The sequence below is a fragment of the Panthera uncia genome, chromosome F2, assembly GCF_023721935.1.
Source record: "Panthera uncia isolate 11264 chromosome F2, Puncia_PCG_1.0, whole genome shotgun sequence".
NCBI lineage: Eukaryota > Metazoa > Chordata > Mammalia > Carnivora > Felidae > Panthera > Panthera uncia.
The window spans coordinates 43,375,203-43,393,009 of NC_064812.1; the positions used below are offsets into that span (position 1 = coordinate 43,375,203).

Below are 17,807 nucleotides of genomic sequence, written 5' to 3' on the forward strand. Positions count from 1 at the left end.
TTGAGTCAGGTTTCATTGCTAACATGAACCTAGAACTTCTTTTTGACACTTGATTTCCTCTCTGGCAGAATGAAACTTTCCTGTTCTTTTTTTTTTTTTTTAAGAAATTTGTCAAAGTCTCTGAAAGTGTCCCTTAAACCCCTCCCCCACCAAAAAATGGCACCAGAAAAACCCAGCCTGATCAGTTAATGGTAAATGAATCAGAAACATACGGATTAAATTCTCCTTAAAACACACAAGGGTTTAAAAATTAAGCAAAAAATTATTGAGCAAAATATTTGTTTGCCAAATCCCAAATGTTTGAAAAATAGTTCAAGATGTTTGTTGAACCTGAAATGGGCCGGAGTTACCCATCCATATTTAATTCAGGCAAAAATAATTTTTACCAGATGAATGCTCTAGTTAGTAGAGTGCATAAGAAAGAAAAATCAATAACAATATAAAAGAAATTTAATTTTTTTTAAAATTTTAAGTATTTTTCCAGCCTTATGGAGATATAATTGACGTATAACATAGTGTAAATTTAAAGTGTAAACATGTTGATTTGATACGCTTATGTATTACAAACTGATTACCACCAGAGCATTACCTAACCCCTGTAACATGCCACATAATTGCCATTTCTTTTTTTGTGATGAGAATATTTAAGATCTATTCTTTGTAAAATGTAAGCATTCAAAGTGAAAACCAATTGCCTTTGTGAAAGGCTCTCCAGGAAGATGTAATGACTCCATTCTGGATTTTCCAGGCCACCCAGGACACACCCCAAGTTACGTGTTTTGTTAAGCTATGCATAAACCCTGCTGTCTGCAGCCTGTGTGTTCTTGTGCTTTTCAGCTCAGCTTTTTCCTTTGGTAATATGGCCAACAAATATTGTGGGATGGTGAGAATGACCATGTCAAGAGCTTGTGACTGGAAGAAAAATCTCTTCCCCGGGTAACTTCGGCCTTCAGTGATTATAAAGATTTCCATTTAATTACTTCATGACCTGGTATTATAGATACTGGTCCCATCAATCTTGATGAGTGATTCATCTTATCCTAACAGATAGATCCAAGACTAGATGGCGAATAATAAGTGTTTTTGCTGCAAAGTTAAAGTTGATACTAAAGAGTTGGTGAGTACTGTATGTAAATAACATACTTTTTCCAAATATCTTTTCTAGGTATAGAAGTTTGATGAAGCGAGTGGATAGAAAGAGTGAAAAAAAGAAATTGGAGAGGAAGGTGAAAGAGAGAGGAAACTCGTAAGTACCTTCTGTTATACTTTGGGGCTAATATAGTTATAGCTGTATAAGTTTTAATGGGAAGAAGCTGGAATATCAAAATGGGAAGGGGCTTTAGAGATTATCTAGACTATAGCAGCTTCTTCGTCTTCCAATTTCCAGATATTTCACTCAGTAGCCTTAGTTTTTAAAAGTTACATAAGACTATGCATTAATTTTCTCTTGCTGTCATATTAAATTAGCACAGATTTAGTGGCTTAAAACAATACAGATTCGTTATCATACAATTAGGCAGGTAAGAAGTCGAACACGGGTCTTCCTGGGCTAAGATCAAGGTCTCAGCACATCTGCATTCCTTTTGGAGGCCCTAGGGGACAATCTGTTTCTTTCCCTTTTCTAGTTTCTAGAAGCTACTCACATTCTTTGGCTCATCTCCACCTTCCTCCATCTTTAACCACAGCAGTGCTGCATCTCTTAAGACTGCTTATGTGTTCCTATCTCTCTCTCTCTCTCTCTCTCTCTCTCTCTCTCTCTCTCCTGCCTCCTCTTCCCCTTATAAGGGTTCTCGTGATTAATTGGGCCCACCCAGATAATCCAGGATAATCTCTCTATTGTAAGGTTAGTTTTTTCAGTAACCTGAATTCCATCTGTAATCTTAATCCCCCTTTGCCATGTAACAACATATTCACAGCTTCCAGGGATTAGGACAACATTTTAGGGGATAGAGTGTGGGCATTATATTACCTACTACACACTATAATCTCATTTGTAGATGGAAGCCCTATGGGAGAGAGGGATTAGATTTGCCTCTATGGCAAACTTGCTCCATGTTTCTATGTGAATGGAATGAGATAATAACAACCTGCCACCTCTAGTAATTCTGCTCAATGATTCCCAAACTAGAAATGTGTCTTATCTCCGGCTTATAGTCCAGACATTGATTTCCTTTTTAGATATGGTCAGGCTACTGTGTGAACTAAAAGAATCAATGAATCTTTAATTATTGAGTGGCTGCTGTGTGCCTAGAAGTGGACTCCTGACTAAGATCATTCATTGGTGCAATATTTTGGGGATTTGGAAACCAAACCCCTAAAATGTAAACAAAAGAGGATCTATGTAATAAGGAGTTGGGGTTGTTATCTCATAGTGGTCCAGAGTGTTTCCTGAGCATAAATTTAAAAAAATTTTGGCAATGAGGAGAATGAAATGCAGTAGAAAATAAACTTTTATTATTTTATTATTTTTTTAAAGTTTATTTTTGAGAGAGAGATTGAGACTGAGTGCAAGCAGGGGAGGAGCAGAGAAACAGAGAGACAGAATCTGAAGCAGGCTCCAGGCTCTGAGCTGAGCTGTCAGCACAGAGCCCGACGTAGGGCTCGAAGTCACAGACTGCAAGTTCATGACCTGAAGTTCAATGCTTAACCGACTGAGCCACCCAGGAGCCCCAGAAAATAAACTTTTAAATAAAAGATGGAAAAAGCATTGGCCTGTGTGTGAATGTCCTAAAAAGTAAGCACTGCAGTAAGCTCTGATCTCCTCAATTCAGAAATGTAAAGTTTATGGGGGAAAACAAAGCATTTAATGATTTTTTAAGGCACAAACAGTAGTAAAAATTGATAAAATATAGTGTAATTTTCCAGCTACATTCAATACAACTAGAATAAAATTTTCAATTAATTTTAATTAGTCATAACAAGGATGCGTTTAATTTTCTCATGTTTATTAATATGATTTAATTTTTTCTATTATCTCACCTCTTCATTGTTCCCTATATCATGAAGTATTTAGCACAGTGACCAGCTAATTGGTCACTCATTCTGTCTTTATAGGAAGAATAAATAAAAAGTAAATTTAATACATTAAATAAAATGTATTTATGGCATCTGAATATTAATATGTTATGTATCATACATGAACATAAATTAAAGTTAATTAATTAGTTAATTGGTAAGAAAATATTAAAAATAGCTTTGAGCAAATGATTACCTCAGTAAAACAATTCTTTAAAAGTACTAAAAGAGAATGATACAATATAATATTCTACATACAATACAATGCTACATATAAATATCTAGTGATACAGAAATTTTTAAATATACTCTTTGGATCCATGCAACATGACGTATGTTATGATTTCCAAATTTCTCTATGTACTCAGTGGGAACATCTAGTTGGTCAGAAGGAAACAATGTATCAATATGCTTTTTAAAGTTTTCATTTTGGGAAGCCTGGCCCAGTCTCTCACCTATTTTAGGACCTCTCTCAAGTTATAAAGGTATATGCATGCTGTGCAGTCAAAGTAAATGTCACTGAGTTATAAAGATTATCTCATAATGAAACAGTTGTTTATTATCACTAACACTAGGAATATCTATTAATTTATTGAGAAAAAATAACCAGCTGTTATTTTAAGCCCATTATATACATCATCTAAGTTATCTCTTAAAAGTACTAGAAGGTAGGTGTCATTGTGTGCAGTTCACAGTTAAGGTTCAAAAAAGTGGTTAATTAGTCTGCCTTAGGAGCTTGTAATTGATTCTAAGCACCGTGTCCTTCTGCTGGTCTCTAACTGACCCTAACTACTTAAAACTAACCTGATGTATTTTTTAAAATAATACTAAACTGGGGCACCTGGGTGGCTCAGTCGGTTAAGCGTCTGGCTTCGGCTCGGGTCATGATCTCAGTCCATGAGTTCGAGCCCCGCATCGGGCCCTGTGCTGACAGCTCAGAGCCTGCGGTCTGCTTCGGATTCTGTGTCTCCGTCTCTCTCTGCCCCTCCCCTGCTCATGCTCTGCCTCTCTCTGTCTCAAAAAAATAAGTAAAAACATTTAAAAATAAAATAAAATAAAATAATACTAAACTAACAAAACCCTTCTGATGGGCTCCCACAGAACCGAAGGGAGTGTTGTATCACCCCTCAATGTGTTGTAAATAAGGACAGGAAGTCTACATATGAAAATCCTAATTTCAGTACTAAATACCAACTTTAAAATTATTTCTGGGAAAGTAGCAAAGATGACTTTACATCACTTACTTTGGAAAAGAGGAGATGAAATGAAAACTGAATACTGAGGGGCATAAGCAAAGAAAATGATCTTAAATCATGACCTTCTCCTTTCGATATAATTAGGGCCAAGTCCAATGACTAGTTTCAAAAGTCATTGGATGTAGTTAACAAAATATTGTGAGATTCTTTTTCTTTCCACTTCTTTGAATCCAACAGCATTCTAGAATTGTTAAGGACTAATTCTACCTGAAGAATGACCTGGAAATTTTAACCCCAAAGAGAGTTTTTCTAATTATTTTGATTTGTTCTTGAGGGCACATATAGGAAAACACAAGGATAAAATGAAATCTGACAACTTTAAAAAATTGAAATTATTATTCAAATATAAGGTTTTATTTCCTTCATGAGCTTTTCCCTGATTATTTCATCAAAACAGATTTTCAATAGAATAATACATTTTTCTTAGTAGTATTTTCTGCTCTGTTGAATATCTATTTCATACCACAGAAAGTATTTTGGTAAGTGAGTGTTTATGTTATTACAGTAACAGTTCTGTAATTTTTAAAATGTACATCACTTAAGCATTTGAGGCCAAGTTCAAGTAATGACCATCCCATACTTCTCTTCTGTGCTTTTTTTCAATATATTCTGTCATTTGATCTTCAGGGAATCCCACAATATAAGGCAGGACCTCCTGAGGGGTATTATTAGCAATTGAAATTTCTTCCCCTTGTATGGTGCATGCTGACAACTTCTTCATCACTGTCTTCTGCCCAGAAACCTCCCCTGAGTTGTGGACTCCTATATCCAGCTTTCTGCTGGCATCTCTGCCTAGATATCCCATAGGCACCCCAAACTCAACGTGTCTGAACACTCATCACCTTCTCCACCACACAAGCTTTGCTTCCACCGTTCTTGGGTCAGCCTCCATGAGTCCTATACTTTGTATTCTTGAGTCTTCTCTATTTTTGCAGATTTTACTTCCCAAGTATTTCTTGGCTCCTCTCCAATGTCTTCCTCCAAGCTCAGCACCTAAAGGCTCCTACTGGCTTCCTGTAAATCCATCCTTCACAGAGTCACCCAAGTGAATTATTTCAAATCTAAGTATGACTACAGCACTTTCCAGAAGATTCTTTATTGTCTTCAGAATTAAATTCATGTTTCTTAGTGAGAAATATAGACTCTTTGTGAGCCATCCTATACCTTTCCAGCATTCTTCTCCCCTAGTCAAGTTAGCCAGAGTTGATCAGTATTGTTCTGTCTCATTGTTTGACACTTTTTGAACTCTGGTGGCATCCAATCGCTTGAGCCCCTTAAACAGTCACTGTTTCCTAATGTTCTTTGCCTCCTTGAACTGGCTCCATTCCGTTTATAAGACTCTGAGTCTTAGTTCACACGTCACCTCTTCCTCTATCCACACCCACCTGAGATGAGTTTTCTTCTTTGCTCCCACAAACCTGTATGTTCATCATTACAACTGAACACAGGGTCATGTCAAACCTGAGCGTTTCTTAAGAAGAATACCTGGAAATATCTGGGGCCTTTCTATTTTCAGTGTCTTACACTTTTTAGGCCATGTGTAAATGTTTGCAGTTGAATGAATAAGATACTAGAATATGGGTATCTCTCTCTCTCTCTCTCTGTCTCTCTCTCTCTCTATATATATATATATATATTTTTTTTTTTTTCTTTTTTGGTTATACCATGCTGTCTCTAATGCTGATCCTATCTACTTTAAAACCCAAATAAGTACTGCAATTTTGGTAGGACAGAAATCACTAGTTTGAAATGTTACATTTTCATAGTTTGATACCATACACAATAAGCAGAATTTTAAATGAAAATTGATTGATCTGGTAAAGCGTTCGTATTCTGCTAGCTATTTTCACAGTTTTGGGTCCAAAATCATTATAATATAGTTTCTACTTTAGCATTCATCAAAACTACAAAAGAAATGTTGCCATTCATGGATGTATTAGTGCAATAGGGCCCAATGCTGCTTTCAAAGACTATTTTCTTATACAGAGACATTTTATAGTCAGGCAATCATCTTGTTAAACATTTCCTATAAAATTTTAAAAATCATTACCTGGGAGTCTATCACTGTGGCACTAATCACACCTCTACAATTAAGCTTATTTCAACCCTTTCACTGGAATTCTTTTTCTTTAATCAAGGGTTTATTATTGGACTGTTAATGTGAAATTTGAAATAAAAAAATCTCAGCTCACGAATGAATTCTAATAGCAGTTATAGAAAACCCTGAGAAATTCTAATATTTTTCTGTGAAATTTATGTTAGGATGTGGGTTTAACCCCCCTCCCCCCACTTTTTTTTTTTCCTGTAGAATGTTTTGCCTTACTTAAGGCAACTGAAATTTTTCTTCATGTCTTTAAGGATATCCTTAATCTACTGCGTTTGGGTTTTCCTTGGTATGAACACAAAAGCACAATTATTTTATTAAGCTGGAGGTACAAATACATCAGTTTTCTACCTTTTCTACATCACTAAATGGAAGTGCAGTTTTGACTTTTGTAAGGAAAAAAGGATTAGAAAGTAATTTTATCTTGCCAAATGAATCACCCAGCTTTTATACCTCCCAAGAGTTTCACTGAGAAGAATTTTAAGTTCAAGGACAACACGTATCTTTATACCAAGCTAGTCAGATTTCGACTTTAGAATGAGCTAATTTGGTATAAAACTATAGTTTTGAAGCAAATTCACACACGACTGCATTTGCAAAACACAAAAATCCTATGAATAATCAGAGCCACCCTAAACCTCCTGAACTACCTGCTGTGTTCCTCCTCCCTCTTCACCACCACCCCTTCAGTTCAAATCCCAACCATCTGTCACCTGGATCAATATCTTTCTGTCACCTCACATCATCTCTTTCTCCTTCGAATCAATTTTCCTGGTGATAGGCTCAGAGATACATGTTTTTGAGTGATTATACCTTTTTAAATTGGAATACTTATTGGTTGCACTCATTCTGTTTTTCAAGATAAAGAATAAAGCCTTGACATGAGAAGCAGGCATTATTATTTACCTAGCCCTACATCAGTACCCATGTTGGTTCTCCCTTGCCCACCTTACCCCAAGAGCTAGGAAAGCTGATAATCACTTCTCCAACCTTTCTTGCATTTGCAGCTAAAAGACGGCATGTCACAGATTTCTGACCATGGGGTATAATTGTAAATGTGCTGAGGACCAAGAGGACCTTTGCTTTTTCATATGAAACAGACAGATGTAGCTGATGCTGCTACCCTTTCCTTCACTTTTTCCTGCCTTGAATATGGCTATGAGGTCAGGAGTTTCAGCAGCCATTTTATGACCATGAGATGACAAGTGTGAGGATTAAAAGCAACCCACTAACCATGGATAGAGGAAAAACAGAATAAACCCGGGTCTCCATTGGCATCGGTGGACAGCTGAACCAAGGTAAATAATTGTCTACCACTAAAATCTTTGTTATTGAACTTACATTGTTAAAACTGTTAGTAGAATCTTCTATTATTTGAAATCAGAAGCGTTCCTAACAGAAATACATGGCGTACATTGCCTACCATAATTCTCCCACCTTCCAGTGATATCCGTGTTCTTTGAGTTCCTAAAATGTTCATCCCTGCCTTGGTGACTCCTATCATACCACCCAATCCCCCACCCTCACACTTCACCTAGCTAATGCCTTCTCAGTCTCCAAATCACAGTTAAAATGTGTCCAAGAGACTTTCTTTGATCCCTAGAGTAGGTCATCTCCTTCAGTTACATACTCTTGTAACTTCCACTGATTGTCTTTCTTGGTACACATTTGAAGCACATATTCATCCGCATAGGTATTTAATAATATTGTCTTTTCCACGAGAGTGTTCAGGTTGAAGCTATATTGCTTACTATTGTCTGCCCAATTTTTAGCAAACAGCATGGCATTGAATAAGCATTGAGTTACTTCAAGGAAGGAAAGAAAGAACAAAAGAAGGAAGGAAGAAAGTTCATGTGAACTAAAATCTCAAATCTGAAGTTAAACTTGGGCTTTCCTTTGAATTTTTAGCTTTCTATCTCATGATAGTGGTATTTCCCCTGCCAGGTAAGTATTGCTTTCTATCTTACATGTGAAAAAAAAAAAGAAAGAAAGAAAGAAAGAAAGAAAGAAAGAAAGAAAGAAAGAAAGAGCCTAAAGTGAATGGTCTGTGTTTTTGAAACCCAATACAAAAGCATGATAATGCACTCTGTTGCAGAAAGTGTTAAAAGAAAAATCCATTATTCCTTTATTATTTTGGTTTCATTTGATCTCATTTAATTTTGTCATTACAAAAAAAGCAAAAAACAAAAACAACAACAACATTGAGTTCACGTGTTCTACTGCAGATTGGTGTTTGATGCATCACTGTCAGAGAGCCAGGAATGGGAAAAGTGATCAGTTTTGACATTGGATTTCATGGCTTGCTAAGGATCCAGTAGACTCCCAGAAGTTTATGCACGGTCTATAAGGGGCCATGAAACTCTCTGAAATTATATACCAAATTTTGTATGTACATGCATTTTTCTAGGGAGAGAGGTTAGAGCTTTAATCAGATTTTCAATATGGTTTTAGTTAAGAATAGGTTAAGGTTAAGAATCACTGGGTTAGGTTACTAAATATAGTGGTGGTTTTGGAAATCAAAAGTTATATACTTTTTAAAAAGATTAACTTATAGGTGTTTACTATATGCATATTTGGGGGAAATGTACTTGTAGTATAAATAAATCCATGTTTTATGGGGTTTTTTAAAGATAATCGGATCAATTAATCAATCAATTTGTTAATCTGCCACTTTGCAATGCACTAAGATAATGACACTTCTTATATATCACTGTGCTAAGCTAATTAAATGCATTATATCACTTAATTTTTCTAGCAAATCTACAAAACTGCTATTATTATCCTCCTTTCCCTAATAAAGGAATACAGTCTCTGAGATTTCCAATAACATGCTCACTGCAGGGTGAGCTGAATGCAGGGAGAAAGTAAAGTAATATATTTCCAGCCTTCATGAAAACCAAGACTTGTGTAAATGAGAAAATAGTGATCATTTGAAAGTAATGTGTTGATAATGGCCAGAGATACAGTAAATGATATTAGTAATAATAAGCACTCTAGGATTTAAAAAAGATCCTTGGGGATTCTGTCTAGACTGTGATCACTGGTTAAAAGCTGAGTAGAAGACAAAAAGAGAAGATTTTAATCAGGATCAGGATCAGGATTTAATCAAGATCGGGACTGACAAGATGAGTCAAGGGGCGAAGGAGTCTGGCTGAGCTAAGCAGTGGACTCTTGTTGGAGCAAGGGTAGATAAGGTTGGAAAGGACGTCTGGGAGTAGTTTGACAGTCTTGTGTACTAAACTAAAACGTTTGACCTTTGCCCTTAGATAATGAGAACCACTTGAAGAGTGTTTTGAGCTGGAAGGTGACATCATGCAAACTGTTTTTAGTAAGATTAATTTGGTACCAGTCCCCTGGATGGACTGGGAATAGGCAAGACCAGAACAAGGTGGTTCAGCCAGAAAAGCATGGAGAACTGAGAGAAACAGTGATGTGGATGGAAAGAAGGGAAGAAGAGGAAGGGAAGGATTTGAAAGGCAATCCCAGGAACAGCTGATTTTGCTCAGTGTAACTGTCTGTTTAAAAATGGGCCTTCCCATAAAAAAGGGGAGAGCAAGCAGGAGGCTCCACATTTGTGAAGTTGGACTCTGAAGGAGCTCCTTATACCTCATCTCCACCCCTTTCAATCTCTACTTCTCCTTCTTTTGCGTTCTGAGTTACCTCTATTTTTGTCTCCATTTTTGATTCCTAGACTTGTTCAACAGACTTATTTTATTCCTGTTGAAGGACAAGCATTCATCTAATGCTAGAAAAACAGTAATAACCAAGAGACGCAAGGCCTTAGCTATGATGGAGCTCTCATTCTATCGTTGATAGACAGTCACCAAGTAAACGAACACATCCACAAGGAAAAAGGCAGAGAATTAAAATAAAGTAATGTGACAGACAATGGCTGGGGGAAATGTAGTCAGAATGTTAAAGTGGCCCTTCTGAGAAAGTGACATTTAAGCAGAGATTTGAATGACAAGAAGCAGACAGCCATACAAAATATTGGTAAAATATTTTTTTAGTGCTCTGTGTACAGGACACAGTGCAATGGCCCCAAGACAGAAATGAACTTGGCTTGTTCCAGAAGCAACAAAGGGACAGTTGGCTTGAATGTGGTAAGGCACAGTGAAAGTGGAAGGAGATGATGTCTGAAAGGTAAGTGGAGACAGGATGAGATAAGGCTGGGTAGGCCACTGTAATAAGTTAGGGTGTTGGCATTGTAATGAGTTAGGGTGTTACTCTACTTGGGAAGGAAAACAATTGGAAAGTTTTCAAGAGGAATGGAAGATAAGAGCTAATTTCCATATTTAAAAGATCACTCTGCTGCTCTCTGGAAAATTGATCACAAGGGCCAGAGGAGAGGCAGGGAAAAGATAGGGAGTATATTGCTGTAGTTCAGTCAAGAAGTCACTGTCAGAGGAGACTTGACCAGAAGTTTTACAGAGAGTAGTAGAGAACTGTTGGGAATTGGGATGTATTTTGAAGTCAGAGTTGGTAATTTTTACTGATGGGTTGGGTGTGGATAAAGAAAGAGCAGAATCCCAAATAAGTCTTAGATTTTTGACTTCAGCATAAACAATGAAACTAGGTAACTGGAAAACATTAAGACTGAGTTGGGGGCAAACAAATTTTTCCTCTCTTGGCTATGTTAAATTCCTCTCTTCTGCTCTATTAGGTTCCAGCCTGACTTTCTCCTCTTTGCATAGAAAGTTGATGACTTAGTAACACCATTCCCTTGAAATATCTCCCTCCCTCACCCTACCAAGATGGTCAGCTCTTCTGTATTAGATTTGGGGGAAGTCTTGACTTCATGGACTGACATTGACAGGTAGCTCATGGTGGCTGGCAGACAGGTGAGGGCAAGCAGCAGGGGTGTTTGAGATATTAAAGAGGACTGTAGGGTGTTAAAACTTAAGGTATTTTAAGGTTTAGGCTTGGAGGATGGGATTGCAATGGATAGACCTCTGGATATCAAGAGAGGAGAAGTAGATATATTTGACAACAATCTGAGATCAAAACCGGAAATTTTCACCATAATATTTTACATGAGTTAGAGATACACTGTGTGGAAAGTCCTGTATTCCTGCTCTACAAAGAAACATATTGTGTAGAGTCAGTCTGGTTGCCAGATCATTGATCAAGAAATCCACATAAACATCTGAACTTTAAAAATGCTCTGAGCTTTCAGAAGTTTGTGCCAATTTAATTATTTCACTAATATTCTTTTATGTTAGCATCCATATATCAGTAAGAAACCTTATTTACAGAATTCACCAGCAGGCTTTAAATGGGAAGCAATTAAAGGTTGAGCCCACTTACAGAAATGGAACGTTCATGTAACTTTTGAGGATCACATCCATTACGTTAAATAAAATACAACTGTGTGAAGGGAGTTGTGTTGTTTAGTGAGGAATTTTGGACCAATATCTCCTGATTTGTTTAGAGATTTGTGGAGGAGAAATGAATGGCAGTTGTCCTTCTCATTCTCAGGGTTGAGTTGTCTTCCCAAGAAGAGAATTTTGCAAAAAATATGCTTTTTAAAACCCCAAATTGCCTTTTTCATCTTGAAAAGGAAGCATCAGAGGAGTTAAGAAAATTTACCATGGTTGAAAATCTACTTCATTTTCTTTACAGATTATTTTGAATCTGCTTTAAGAAATGCGTATGTCCTCTCTAAATACATGGTGGAGATGGTTCATTGAGTGTTATGAAAAGAAAGTTTAGTCTCATTTCCTAAGCAGACTTTTTAACCTGACAGTGCTAAATGGGGAAGAATTCTTCGGGATTATGGCGTGTGTTTTGAAAGAGATCCTGTAACAGCTGGTTATTTTCAGTCATGTTCCCACTGCAGGAAGATACTGCTGTTGTATGAAGTAGGGCGACAGAACCTTGCTATCCATGCAACATTGGAGAGAAAAAAATTTCCTTTTATTTAAAACATTTTTTTTAATGTTTATCTGTTTTTGAGAGAGAGAGAGACAAGAGTGTGAGCAGGGGAGGGTGAGAGAGAGAGAGGGAGACAGAATCCGAAGCAGACTCCAGGCTCTGAGCTGTCAGCACAGAGCCCAACGTGGGGCTCGAACTCACAAACTGCGAGATCATGACCTGAGCCGAAGTCGGACACTTAACCGACTGAGCCACCCAGGCGCCCCTCATTTTATTTTTTAACATCCACATTTTACTCTTTTGCTTATAGAATATGTATTCATGTGAAAAACTAATGAACCTACTGGCAGTTTCAGATCCTGAAGATCTAGAAAAAAATTTATTTTTAAGTCTCCAAATGGGTGGAGCTTGTGACCTTCCCAGTCATTTCTATGACAGAGAATCTGCGTATTGAACAAGTCTCGAACTCCCCTTTTCTTAACTTACAAGGTACTGGCCTACTTGATAATTCTGATCCAAAAGCTTGAATCATTTTGGGGTGAGATTTCTGTGAGTTCACTGTATGGTGTACTCTGTGGCCATGAGAAATCCATCCATCAGGTACATTTCTGATTGCACACAGGTAAATGGTTTATAGACTGTTAGCCCGCACTGCTGGTTTAGATTTGAGGAATTACTCTACAAGAACAAGGCAGGTTCTATTTTTGACATTTCAGCAATGAGACCACTTGTACATTATGGCCTGATTTGATTTACTGTAAGAAAATAAGAGTGCTGTAATTTGTAAAAGACATTTATTACATGAGTCCAAAAATTAAAAAAAAAAAAAAATGCTTAGTGTCTCTGTCCATCCCATCTGGTTTTATTTTAATCTCACTCCACTCACATATGAAATTTTGCTTAGCTGTCTTCATTTTCTTAGTCAATCTTGATTAATGGCCTTCAAAGTAAAAATAATTGGCCTGCATCAGGGTTGTTTTATAACTCTTGTTCACAAAGAATGTGAAAGGCTGGAAAATGAGCCTAAACAGAAGGAATGCATTACTCTCGTCTTTGAGAAAGCACAGTCCTTCAGTTGTGTTTCACTGTGTATTTTTATAACAGGCGCCTCCTTGACCGTCCATGATATTGCAGATACGCGGTGCCGAAAGCTTATGTATACTTCGTCAAACTGACCACGGCCACTTGCCATCTCCCGGCGGCCGCACATGTGAAGTCAGAGCTCAGCCTGGCCAGCCCCACGGGCCTGAGAATTTCAAAAGTAAATTATCAGGAAAGCCGAGGCTCCGAAACCCAGAAGTTAAAAACGGGCAGGGGAGCTAATTGTCTCTGAAGTTTAAATGGCTTGTTTATAAAAGGCTTCTCCAGCATTTGTATTTTTTTCCCCTTTCTTGAAAAGTGTGTTCAACTTGAAAGGAATTGGGGGAAATGCAGGCGCCGCGTGACCGATGTGGATTTGGAATTGAGCTCTGCTTCCTCTCAAGGCCCCCGGTTCTGGGAGAGCCCCGTCCGTTCCGGGGCGCGGGGGCGCTGAACTTTTTTCTGTTTTGAGTTCAGAAAAAAGAAAATAACCCTCTGAGAAGATAATTTCTTTCTTAACGTGAAATTGGTGTAAATGGATACGTGATGTCTCTTAAAAAGCTAGTCGTTTTATGATTGTTACTGATTAGAAAATTAACATCAAGAACTTTCCAGCTTTTCAGTAATCTCCCTACTAACCTCAATTACCCAGTGATATTTCCCCCCCAAGAAGTTTAGCTGTTCTCATGTTTGGTGTTTTAAAAACAATTACAATTCCCTCTCGGATTTGATTCGTGTTGGATACAACTCAACACACAGGGACCTGTAGACACCAGTAGACCTGTGTCCCACATCCATCTCGTGTTCATCCAGGACCTCTGTTGGGAACAATTACTTTTGCTCTTTCAACAGCCCCAGAGGTGGGCTGCCTTCTTCAGGGAGGTAGTTGAAAAGGTGAACGGCCGAGGAGAGTTTCCGGACGCGGAGGAAAACTTTTGGACAGATTAGAGCAACTACAGTGGATCCTTGTTGTGTTCCAAGTGTTTTCGTAAAAGGAAAGTGAGTTCTTTCTGAGTTGGGAAGGCCGGATCCTTATACCAGGTCCATAGGCAAAATCTGGATTGAGAATTCCAACCCAGCCTCCTTCAGTCTACCTTACCTTTGCATTTCTACCTGACAGGCTTTCTGGGACTCCTCCTTTCATTAGGGCTTCTCAATCCCTGTCCATTCCTACCCAGCTCCCCTGTCTTCTCAGCCCCTCCCCTCTCTTTTTTGTGTCCCCTGAGCCTTCCTCAGTCCTTTTAAGGCTTCTCCCTTGTCCCCAGAACCCTCTGATCTCTCAAGAGATGTCACTGGAATTTTCTTGCCTGGTGATTCGAGTTCCTTTTTTTGCACACATCACATCATAGAATGGTTTCATTTGTCAGAAATAATGGGGCAATCACAAATAATTTTCCAGTCTATCATACCTACCCATTCGGCTCCTCTGACACACACTGATCCCTAATCTAGTCTGAATACTATATATTTGCAACAGTTTGTTATTTATTTAGAAATCTATTAACAGTAGTTCCTGCCATTTATTGGATGATTTCTGAGTCTGTGTCACTGCACGAAGCATTTCAGAATTTATTCAGCACCTGGTTTATGCTAAACTAACAATAATGTTTTGATATATTATCTGTTAATCCTTAGAACTAAGAAATGAGTATTATATACTCATTTGACAGGTGAGTGAACTTAACCTTGGTCGCAGGTTAAGGGAATTAACCAAGTGACGGTTTTAATCCAAACCCCTTTTTCTTAACCTCTCTATCAGGGTTTCTAACCTTGGTACTATTGACATTTGAGAGGCAGATAATCCTTTGTCATGAGGGGCTCTCCCATGCTTGGTAGGATGTTTAGTGGCCTCCCTAATCTCTACCTACTACATGCAAGTGTCGCCATCCTTGCTCTGCACCCAAGGTCAGGTCAAACAAAAATTTCCTCGGGCACCTGGGTAGCTCAGTTGGTTAAACATCTGGCTCTGGGTTTTAGCTCTGGTCATGATCTCGCGGTTCATGAGTTCTAGCCCAGCATCAGGCTCTGTGCCGACAGCTCAGAGCCTGGAGCCTGCTTCAGATTCTGTGTCTCCCTGTCTCTCTGCCCTTTCCTCACTTGTGCTAGCTCTTTCTCTCTCAAAAATAAATAAATAAACAAAACAACAACAACAACAAAGTTAAAAAAAAAAAATCCCTCACACATTGCCACATGTCCCCTAGGGGAGAGAACCACTGCCCTACCTGTTGCCATTGTACAGAGATTTTCTCGTTTGTAATTTAACGAATCTGGACAAAGCTCTATCGGGTCACCAATGCTGGTTCAATATGAACACAGTCTCAACCATGGTCAATCCCAAGAGATGGGGAAGAGGCAGCAAGGACTGGTCAGAGAGGCCCTGTGGAGAAGCCCAGGTATGTGAGTGATTACCACCTTCCCCAAAAGGCTTGTCAGAAGCCAGATCGAATTTCTAAAAAGTAATGGCAGTGGGTACACTGTAACACATTCAAGTTTATGAACTCCCTGGCAGATGGCAGGCTCCCATCCACCCTTCCAAGGAAGAAGCAAAGTGAGATGTGACTGCCTTGGTGGATCTTGAATAGTGTGTAGGTAAGTGGCTGGCAGCTTCCAGACACGGCTCTGACTCTGCTCCCGGTCTGAGCTGTGTTGACCCCTAAGCGGGCAGACGCTATGTCTCTTCTCCACCAACCCGGTCAGGACTGTAAGCCCCCAATGCCGAGCTGGTGTTTTGTCAACTGGTGTAACTCCACTTTCTGCGGATTCTCACTCCCTAATTTTAAGTCTTCCAGTTCTTGGTTTATATTTTCACGCAAAAAATGGGTGCACTTTCAAAGAGGGGCAGTCTCTCACCCAATCACATTGGCCTGGGGCCTCGATTCACACATGTCTGACTCAGGAAGCACCTTCTCTGGGATAATCTCACAGGCACATTTTCCAGCTTCTTAACTAGGCCACGTGGTCACAGAGTGGAAAGAATATCAGGCTTGCTGCTGCGACGTGCAAGATGTTACTGAACCTCTGGCTTAATTTGAAACTGCCACCTGACCTAAACTTTAGGGCTGGGGGCACTCCCAGGAGGAAAGCAGATCTTAGCTGTGACCTGATTGATGTCTAGTGCTGAGGACTAAATTGTGGCCTTCAGACTGAAGCGCTAACCCCTAATATGACTGTGTGGACACAGGACCATCAGACAGGTAATTCAGGTTAAATGTGGTCATAGGGTAGACCCTAATCCGATAGGACCAGTGTTCCTATAAGAAAAGGAAACACACCAGAGATCTCCCTTGTCTCTGCACATGCACAGAGAAAGGGCCATATGTGGAGGACACAGCACAAAGAAGGCCATGTGATATCAAATGATATCTGATAGATATTATATGATTTCACTCATACGTGGAATTTGAGGAGCACCACAGATGAACATAAGGGAAGGGAAAGAGATATAAGATAAAAACAGAGAGGGAGGCAAACCTTAAGAGACTCTTAAATTCAGAGAACAAACTGAGGATTGCTGGAGGGGAAGTAGGTGAGGAGATGGGCTCAACAGGTGATGGGCACTAAGGAGGGTACTTGTTGGGATGAGCACTGGATGTCATATGTAAGTGATGAATCACTGGGTTCTACTCCTGAAGCCAAGACTACACCATATGTAAACTAACTTGAATTGAAATAATAATTAATCATCATCATCATCATCATCATCATCATCATCATAAAGGCCATCTGCAAGCCAGGAGCAGAGGCTTCACCAGAAACCAACCCCGATGGTATCTGACCTTGGATTTATAGCTTTCAGACTGTGAGAAAAAAAAAAAAAAATCTTGTTTAAGCCACCTGGACTATGGGATTTTGTTATGATAGCCCTAGCAGATTAACCCAGGTAAAGTGGGAGAGAGGGAGTTTCGGGTCAGGGTGGTCGGGGGAGGGAAAGACTCGTTCTCCCAGCAAAGATTTAGCAAGACACTACGTCCAGCACAAGGCGTCAGTTCACGAAATATCTGCCCCCCTCCCAGCCCCCACCTCTCAAATTATATCTATCCACCACTAATCTTATGCTAGAATAGACATGGTCCTTTCTCGGGTTCAAGAAGAAAGCTTGGTGTGTGTGGTGTAATACCTGAAATCCCTCAAAGCGTTTCAGGTTTGTCTGCAGCCCCAGTGGTACACGGTGCACAGGCCCTAAGACTGGATAACATATTTAAAAAGGGAAAGAAAGGGCTTTACCCAGAGCGAGTGCCTAGTGAGGGGTGAGGTGGGCACACGGAACACGTGGCCTAATTTGTGTGTTCTGAAGCCCTGTAAATCAGATGCTAATGCTAATGAGTTTTAAATTTACGGAAATGGAGTCTTTAAGCTGTTTGAACTCTTATCAGTTTAACTATGTGTCAAGTAGCAAACTCCTTTAGGAGACTCCAAAGAAAAAAAATATATTGACAACACATTTTAAACAAGGAATAAATGTAACTGTCGTGTTCCAG

General features: G+C 39.0%; 1 protein-coding gene across 1 annotated transcript in view; it reads left to right on the plus strand.

Annotated features, from left to right (window-relative positions):
* Positions 1 to 13,209, plus strand: part of TRIQK (triple QxxK/R motif containing) — a 291,286-nt gene extending 278,077 nt beyond the window's left edge. Inside the window, exons 8-9 of the transcript XR_007458465.1 lie at positions 1,166 to 1,246; positions 7,383 to 13,209. The gene's annotated coding sequence lies outside the window, so the exon portion shown is untranslated. The remainder of the gene's footprint in view (positions 1 to 1,165; positions 1,247 to 7,382) is intronic.
* Positions 13,210 to 17,807: the final 4,598 nt, after the last annotated feature.